Below are 7,996 nucleotides of genomic sequence, written 5' to 3'. Positions count from 1 at the left end.
GACCGAACCTACCCATGGTTCGGCCGAACCTACCTTGTAGTGCGGCCGAACCTACCCTGTAGTCCGGCCAAACCTTCCCATTGTTCAAGCGGACCTCTCCTTTTATCAGCTGGCGCTGTACGGACTATATAAGTCCCATCATAGAACGTTTTGAGATTAGATTAACTTAGTTTTAATTTTTCTACATTTTAGCTTAATCTAGAGAGAGAAACACTATTAGTCTTCATTGGTAAAGAGAGAAAGTGTGGTTTTCTTCATTGATGAACTTGGATTTTGAAGAAGGAGTTTGTTCAATCCTTTGTAGACCTTCATCTTCAATTAATGAGCAATCTCTTACTCTTTCTCTTTACCTTTGTTTTTGATTTTGCTTATTTGCTTTGATTTTCCTTCTTTTCTTATTAATCATGTTGATGCTTATTGATTTGATGATTGATATTGTTTTCAATATGATTTGTGAGTATTCACCTAGCCAAGGGTGTGGGGATGGTGTAGTTGCTAATTGTTCATGCTTATAATGTTGGGGTTATGTTAATGGTGATTAAAGTCTTTGCATGCTTGATATTCTTTGGTCTTCCTTGCAAGTGCACATTGTTAGTTGATCAAAGATGAGTGTTTACTAACAACTAACGGAAGTTGACTTAGTTGAGATTCATTACTATCGATAATTCTTTGTTTGCACCTTCTAATATATGGTTCTAATGTGGAAACATAGAGGCTATGTTAGGAGAAACCAATTAAACCCGGAAGGTGGTTAGATTGGACCTCTTTACTTCGGTATTCATGCATGTTTAGTTTACCATTGATATGCTACTTTGTTATTGCATGATCAAGCGTCAACTTCACCTACCCATTTCCCTTGGTGCCTAGCTATATTAATTTTAATCCATTTCGTTCTTAGTTTAACCTTTTAGTTATTCACACTTCTTGTTCCGAGATATCTTAGACCCTAGGTAATGAACGCAGTGCTTAAGCATTTCTCCCTGTGGTTCGACCCCTCTATTTACCCTATACACGTATGAGGTCAGTAGAGCGTTATAAATTCATTTGATTTAGGTATAGTCGCTCAACGACACGATTATTGCACTGTCAAATTGGCGCCGTTGCCGGGGAGACGGTTTCCATTGCTATTTCATTGCTTGTTTGAGACTATCTCATCTTTATTTGTTAGTGTTTGCTACTTTTGTTACTTGTTAGTGCTTACGTTCTTCTTAGCTTTGTTGTATGAACAGAGGACGAACCCGATCAAGATCTTTGATTCCCATCGATCCAGAGCTAGAGAGGTCTTTGTCCCTACTTCGAAGAGAAGAAAGAGCAAGGAGTAGAAATTCCCACACTCCAATGAGAGGAGTAAGAGAATTAGAAGATAATCCACCCTCTTCACCCTCAAGTGAAGAATTAGATAGCCCTAAATCATCTTCGAGTTCAGAAATCAACCCTTTATCAACCTATAAGTTTGAGAGTGAAGAAGGTTCTAAAATGGGAGAGAATACGCCTTTGAGTCGTCTTGGGGCCCCCGAAGCTTTTAGAGCGCAAAGTGGGATCCGAACTCCTACTACTCAAGCCAACAATTTCGAGATCAAGCCTAATTTGATTGCCTTGATTGAGAGGAAACAATTCTCGAGTGGAAAGTTTGAGAGTCCTCATGAGCACCTAAAAGAGTTTGAGAAATATTGTGACACAATAAAGGCCAATGGAGTGACTCAAGAATATATTCGCCTCAAAATGTTTCCATTTTCTCTAATTGGGAGAGGTCTAGAATGGCTAGAGAAGGAGGTGCCCCCTAATTCTCTCACAACATGGGACCAAGTGACTACGGCTTTCTTGAGGAGGTTTTATAACCATAGGAAGACCGCCGAGGCTCGGTCTTTGATTCAAGGTTTTCGCCAAAAGAGTGGTGAGTCTCTAAGTGCGGCATGGGAACGATACAAAGTGCTTCAACGTCAATGCCCACACCATGGGATACCCAAGTATCAACTCATTCACACTTTCTATGGAGGTCTCACACCTCAAGGAAGAACAAGCCTAGACGCCACGGCCGGTGGTCCAATCATGAATAAAGGAGAGCATGAAGTGGAGTGTATTATAGAGGAGGCCGCAAAACACTATGATGATTGGTACGAAGGAGAAAGGGATGCTACTTCTAGCAAGGGTGTTTATGCATTGGAGCAAGCCAGCGCAATCAACAACCTTTCTACCCAAATCTCTAAAATGACCAAGCAAATGGATGAATTGATGAAATAAAGGTCCAACCCTCATGGTAATACCTCCCCTTCAACCAAGGGAGGCAATGGTATGGATACTTCCTCCCCCTCTTCTTACAATACAATGCCCCAAGGATGCATGTTTTGTTCTAATTGTGAAACCTATGATCATGATACCTCTCATTGTGTATATGCTTGTGAAGTTCAACCCCCTTCCCATGAATATGATGGTAATATGGAAAATGTCAATGCTATGAATTTTGCTCCTAGAATGGGAAATGTAGGAAACTTGAGGCCAAACTCCAATCAAATGGGGAATTGGAATCAAGGTGGAAACCGTGGTTGGAACCAAAAAGGTGGTGGTTATGATAACCAATACCATGATGGGGGAGGCCCTTCCAATTTCAATGGAAGAGGCTACTCTAACCAAAGGGGGTATGGTAATCAAAACCAACAACCTAATTCCCGATACCATGACCATCAAAATCAAAATTTTGGTGACCAAGGTAACATGGGAAATAATCAACAAAGCAATGTTCCTAACCAAGGCACCGGAGGCAATAGGGGCCAATTTGTTTCTAACTATGACCAAAATAATAGGCCTCCAGGTTTCCATCAACCCCAACTTCCTCCACCTCAACAACCTCTTCAACTTGAAGCCCCTCCAATAGATCCCGTGAAGGCTAAATTAGATGCTCTTTTAAAAATGCGTGAGGAGGATTAAAAGAAACATGAAGAGGCCCAAAAACGAACCAATGCTCATATGAAAATGCTTGGGACCCAAATTGCTCAACTTGCATCTAATTCATCCCCTTCTTCTTCTTCTTCTTCTTCTTCTTCTTCTTCTTCTTCTTCTTCTTCTTCTTCTTCTTCTTCTCACATCCCAACTCAAGGAGTCAACCCAAAACCTTTGTATGTTGTGACAACTAGGAGTGGGAAGGTAGTAGGGAGTGACGCTTTAATTGAGGAAGAACCCCAAGAAGAGGTGGAGTTAGAGAGTGAGGGTGAAAAACCCAATGAGCCATTGAGTGTTGAAAAGGAAAAACATGTTGAGGTGCCCAAGGAAAAAGAAGCCACCCCCTTGCCCCTAAATCGCCAACCTATAGAGGAGAAGCTACCCTTTCCACAACGATTTGTGAGAGCTAAACTTGATGCCCAATTGGGAAGTTTTTGGAAGTCATTAAGAATTTGCATATTTCCGTCCCTTTTGTTGATGCTATGAAGAAAATGCCCCACTATTCCAAATTTTTGAAAGATCTTTTGAGTGGGAGAAGGGAGTGTGAGACGGTGAGTTTGACCGCCAATTGTAGTGCAATTCTTTCCAACAAACTACCTACCAAATTGAAAGATCCGGGTAACTTTTCCATCCCTTGTTCTATCAATGGCATTGAATTTGATAAAGCCTTGTGTGATTTAGGAGCAAGTGTGAGTCTCATGCCCTATTCCATCTACCAAAAGCTTAGTGTAGGAACCCTCTCTCCCACTAACATTACTCTCCAACTAGCGGACCGTTCCGTTAAGTTCCCCATGGGCAAAGTTGAGGACATTCCCCTTAGGGTAGGAAAGTTCACATTCCCCGTGGATTTCTATGTGCTAAAGATGGATGAGGATGAGAGGATTCCTATAATTTTGGGTAGGCCATTTCTAGCTACTTCTAGAGCTATCATCGATGTGAAGGAGGGGAAGATATCCTTGAAAATTGACAATGATTCTATTGCGTTTGATTTGAATAATGTCATGCAACAACCCTCCTCAAGTGGTGAATGCTTTAGGGTAGATGTTCTTGATACCGTTCTTAATGAATTTTCTCGCTCCCACTTGCATGCTACTAATGATCTTCTTGAAAGTGTGTTGTTGAATGAATCAAAGATAGGTACTCACAAAGAAAACATACAATTCTATAAGGATTTGCTTGAGGAAAGCAAGAAGGAGTGCAAGGGCGCGAGCATGGAAGAAGAGGCTCCTTACATTCATGACCTCTTTCAAGTTGAAGAAAGAGAAGAGAGCCCCAATGGTAAGGGAGCACCAAAGGTAGACTTGAAACCTCTACCTTTGGGCTTGAGGTATGCATTTCTTGGTCCAAATGAGTCTTTCCCCGTGATTGTAAATTCTAACCTAACGGAGGAGTAAACCTCCCTCTTGATCAATGTTTTGAGAAAACACAAGAAAGCTTTGGGTTATACCATTGATGATATCAAAGGTATTAGTCCATTTTTATGCATGCACAAAATTGATCTAGAGGGAGATGCCAAACCCGTTAGGCAAAGGCAAAGAAAGCTTAACCCTTCCATGCAAGAGGTTGTGCGGAAGGAAGTGGCTAAGCTTCTTGATCCGGGAATTATTTACCCAATTGCTCATAGTGATTGGGTATCTCCCGTGCAAGTTGTGCCTAAGAAAGGGGGCTTGACGGTAGTGAAAAAATGATCATGATCAACTAGTACCCACTAGACTTGTTACCGGTTGGCGCATGTGTATTGACTATCGCCAACTTAACACAAGTACATGCAAAGATCATTTTCCACTACCGTTCATTGATCAAATGTTGGAAAGGCTTACAATGCATTCCTTCTATTGTTTCCTTGATGGCTACTCGGGATTTTTCTAAATCCTGATTGACCCCAAAGATCAAGAGAAGACGACTTTCACATTCCCCTACGGTACTTATGCGTATCGTAGGATGCCTTTCGGGCTTTGTAATGCCCCCGCAACATTCCAACGTTGCATGATGTCCATTTTTAGTGATATGATTGAGGATGAGATAGAAGTCTTCATGGATGAATTCTCCGTTGGAGGAGCCACCTATGAAGATTGTCTATCTAATTTATCTTGTTGCTTAGAAAGGTGTGAGAGGGCTAACCTCGTGTTGAATTGGGAAAAGTGCCACTTTATGGTGGAAAGTGGGATTGTTCTTGGGCACAAAATTTCCCATGCCGGCATTGAGGTTGATAGAGCCAAGGTTGAGGTCATCGAAAAACTTCCTCCCCCCACCAATGTGAGAGAAGTGAGGTCTTTTCTTGGCCATGCCGGGTTCTATTGGCGCTTTATTAAAGATTTTTCAATGATCGCTAAGCCTCTCACATCCCTATTGAAACAAGATAAGGAGTTTGTGTTTGATGATGCTTGTCATAAGTCCTTTTGTAGGTTAAAAGAAGCCCTTTGCACCGCTCCTATTGTCCAAGGTCCGGATTGGTCTCTTTCATTTGAGCTCATGTGCGATGCAAGCGACGAGGCCATTGGATCGGTTCTTGGACAACGAAAGGATGGGAAACTTCATGTCATACATTATTTGTCTAAAACTCTCAATGATTCCCAACGAAACTACACAACTACCGAGAAGGAGTTCCTAGCAGTTATCCATTCATTCAAGAAGTTTAGAACCTACCTCATTGGTTCTAAGACAATTGTGTATACCGACCACTCGGCTCTCAAATATTTGATAGGGAAGAAGGAAGCTAAACCAAGGTTGTTGAGATGGGTTTTAGTCCTCCAAGACTTCGATTATGAGATGAGAGACGAGAAGGGAGCCGAGAATGTGGTGGCGGATCACCTCTCAAGGTTTGGCGGTGCAAGGTTTGAAGATGATGGCTTGCCAATAGAGGACGCTCTAATAGATGATGTGCTATATGTCCTTAAAGTGAAATCGGAGCCGTGGTATGCGGATATTGTGAATTACTTAGCTTGTAGTGCCATACCGCCGGATTTCACTTCGCAACAACGTCGAAAACTCAAGCACGAGGCCAAGAGATACATTTGGGATGATCTCATTTTGTTGAAAAGAGGGGTCGATGGTTTGTTGAGGAGATGCGTCCCCAACGACGAGGTTCAAAGTGTTCTCCATATGTGCCACTCTTCTCCTTGTGGTGGGCATATGAGTGCTCAAAAGATCGCATCAAAGGTCCTTCAATCTATGCTCTTTTGGCCTTCTCTATTCAAGGATGCTTGGATATTTGTCAAGACTTGTGATAGATGTCAACGGATGGGGAATATTTCTAAAAGGGATGAAATGCCGCAAAACCCCATCATTGAGCTTGAAGTTTTTGATGTGTGGGCTATAAACTTCATTGGCCCTTTCATTTCTTCACATGGGAACAAGTATATTTTGGTCGCCGTTGACTATGTGTCTAAGTGGGCGGAGGCCGTGGCTTCTCCAACGAATGACTCTAAGGTGGTGGTCAATCTTTTCAAGAAACTGATCTTCCCGAGATTTGGTGTTCCAAGAGCAATAATTAGTGATGGGGGATCGCATTTCAAGCACCACACCTTCGTTCGACTACTTGATAGGTATGGGGTGTCTCACAAGCGAGGGTTTGCTTACCACCCTCAAACGAGTGGTCAAGCGGAGGTCACCAATAGAGAGCTCAAGGTGATTTTGGAGAAGACGGTTGCTAGGACAAGGAAGGATTAGTCCTCCAAACTCATTGATTCACTATGGGTTTATAGGACCGCCTTCAAAACTCCAATAGGGACCACTCCCTACAAGCTTGTCTATGGGAAAAATTGTCATTTGCCCGTGGAGATGGAGCATCGAACGCATTGGGCAATCAAGCAAATCAACTTTGATCTCCATAGTGCGTGTGAGCAAAGGCTTCTAGAGCTACATGAGTTAGAGGAGTTGAGGATGAATGCCTACGATAGCGCAAGCATGTATAAGGCGCGGACTAAGGCTTGGCACGATGCTCAAATTGTCAAGAAGGAATTCTTCAAAGGCCAAAAAGTCCTCCTATTCAACTCCCGCTTGAAGCTTTTCCCTGGCAAACTTAGGTTAAGGTGGATTGGGCCGTACATTGTCATGGAAGTGTTTCCATATGGAGCCTACGAAATCTCCCAAGACGGCCACTCTCCTTTCAAAGTCAACGGTCACCATCTCAAGCCCTATTATGAAGGATTCCCAAGTGATGAACCGATTTCTGTGACACTTCTTGATGTGCATCGTCAATTCGACCCTCCTTAATCAACTCAAGGAACGTCGAGCTAACGACATTAACCAAAAGCGCTTCCGGGAGGCAACCCGAGTTTCTAACCCTTTTCTACTTTTTCTTTTCATGTTGCTTCTAATTTTCCATCTACAACTTTGGATTGTTGGGATTTTTGAGTTTTGATTGTGTTTGGGTTTTTGATATGCTTTGCATCTAGCATGATTGTATGGTGTTTAGATGTGTGTTAAGGACTATTTTTACTTGCGTGATTCTTTATGGGAGTTTGGCCAAACCACTTTATGTTCGGCCACTGCAGCATTTTCAAGGATTTATGGCAACATTCTGCCAAGAACAAAAATTTTGCATTCTGGCAGAAGGTTCGACCAAACCTAAGGATGGTTCGACCGAACTTTTACTGTAGTGCGGCCGAACTTTTCAGGGTTCGGTCACTCCTTAACTTTTAGAAAATTTCAGCAACATTCTGCCAGAATTTGCAAACTTGGACTTTCAGCATAGGTTCGACCGAACCCCTGGATGGTTCAACCGAACTTATACTGTAGTGCGACCGAACTTTCTTGGGTTCGGTCACTCCTCTATTTTTGCGAATTTGCTGGAACATTTTGCCCGGATTTCAGAAAATTAAGTTTTGGCCATGGTTCGACCGAACCAAAGGGGAGTTCGACCGAACTTTCATTGTGGTTCGACCGAACATACCCTTGGTTCGGCCGAACCTCTCTTCAGATTTGAAAAAAAAATCTGCTGCTGCCATATTTTTATGCTGCTGAAAATTCGTGACCCTCACTCCCATTTTCGTCACCTACACCTTTCTTCTCCTTCTCACTCTAAACCTCCATTACACCTCCCCTTACAACCTCAAAT

At 42.5% G+C, this 7,996-nt stretch overlaps 1 non-coding gene across 1 annotated transcript; it reads right to left on the bottom strand.

Moving 5' to 3' along the window:
• Positions 1-1,855: 1,855 nt before the first annotated feature.
• LOC145637610 (small nucleolar RNA R71) lies at positions 1,856-1,961 on the bottom strand. Its single transcript, XR_014114374.1, has one exon. It is a non-coding gene; the product is annotated as a small nucleolar RNA R71 (small nucleolar RNA).
• Positions 1,962-7,996: the final 6,035 nt, after the last annotated feature.

Source organism: Chenopodium album, chromosome 6 (assembly GCF_948465745.1).
Source record: "Chenopodium album chromosome 6, dcCheAlbu1.1, whole genome shotgun sequence".
NCBI lineage: Eukaryota > Viridiplantae > Streptophyta > Magnoliopsida > Caryophyllales > Amaranthaceae > Chenopodium > Chenopodium album.
Note: the sequence above shows the minus strand (reverse complement) of the source record. Positions and strands in the feature narration are given on the sequence as shown.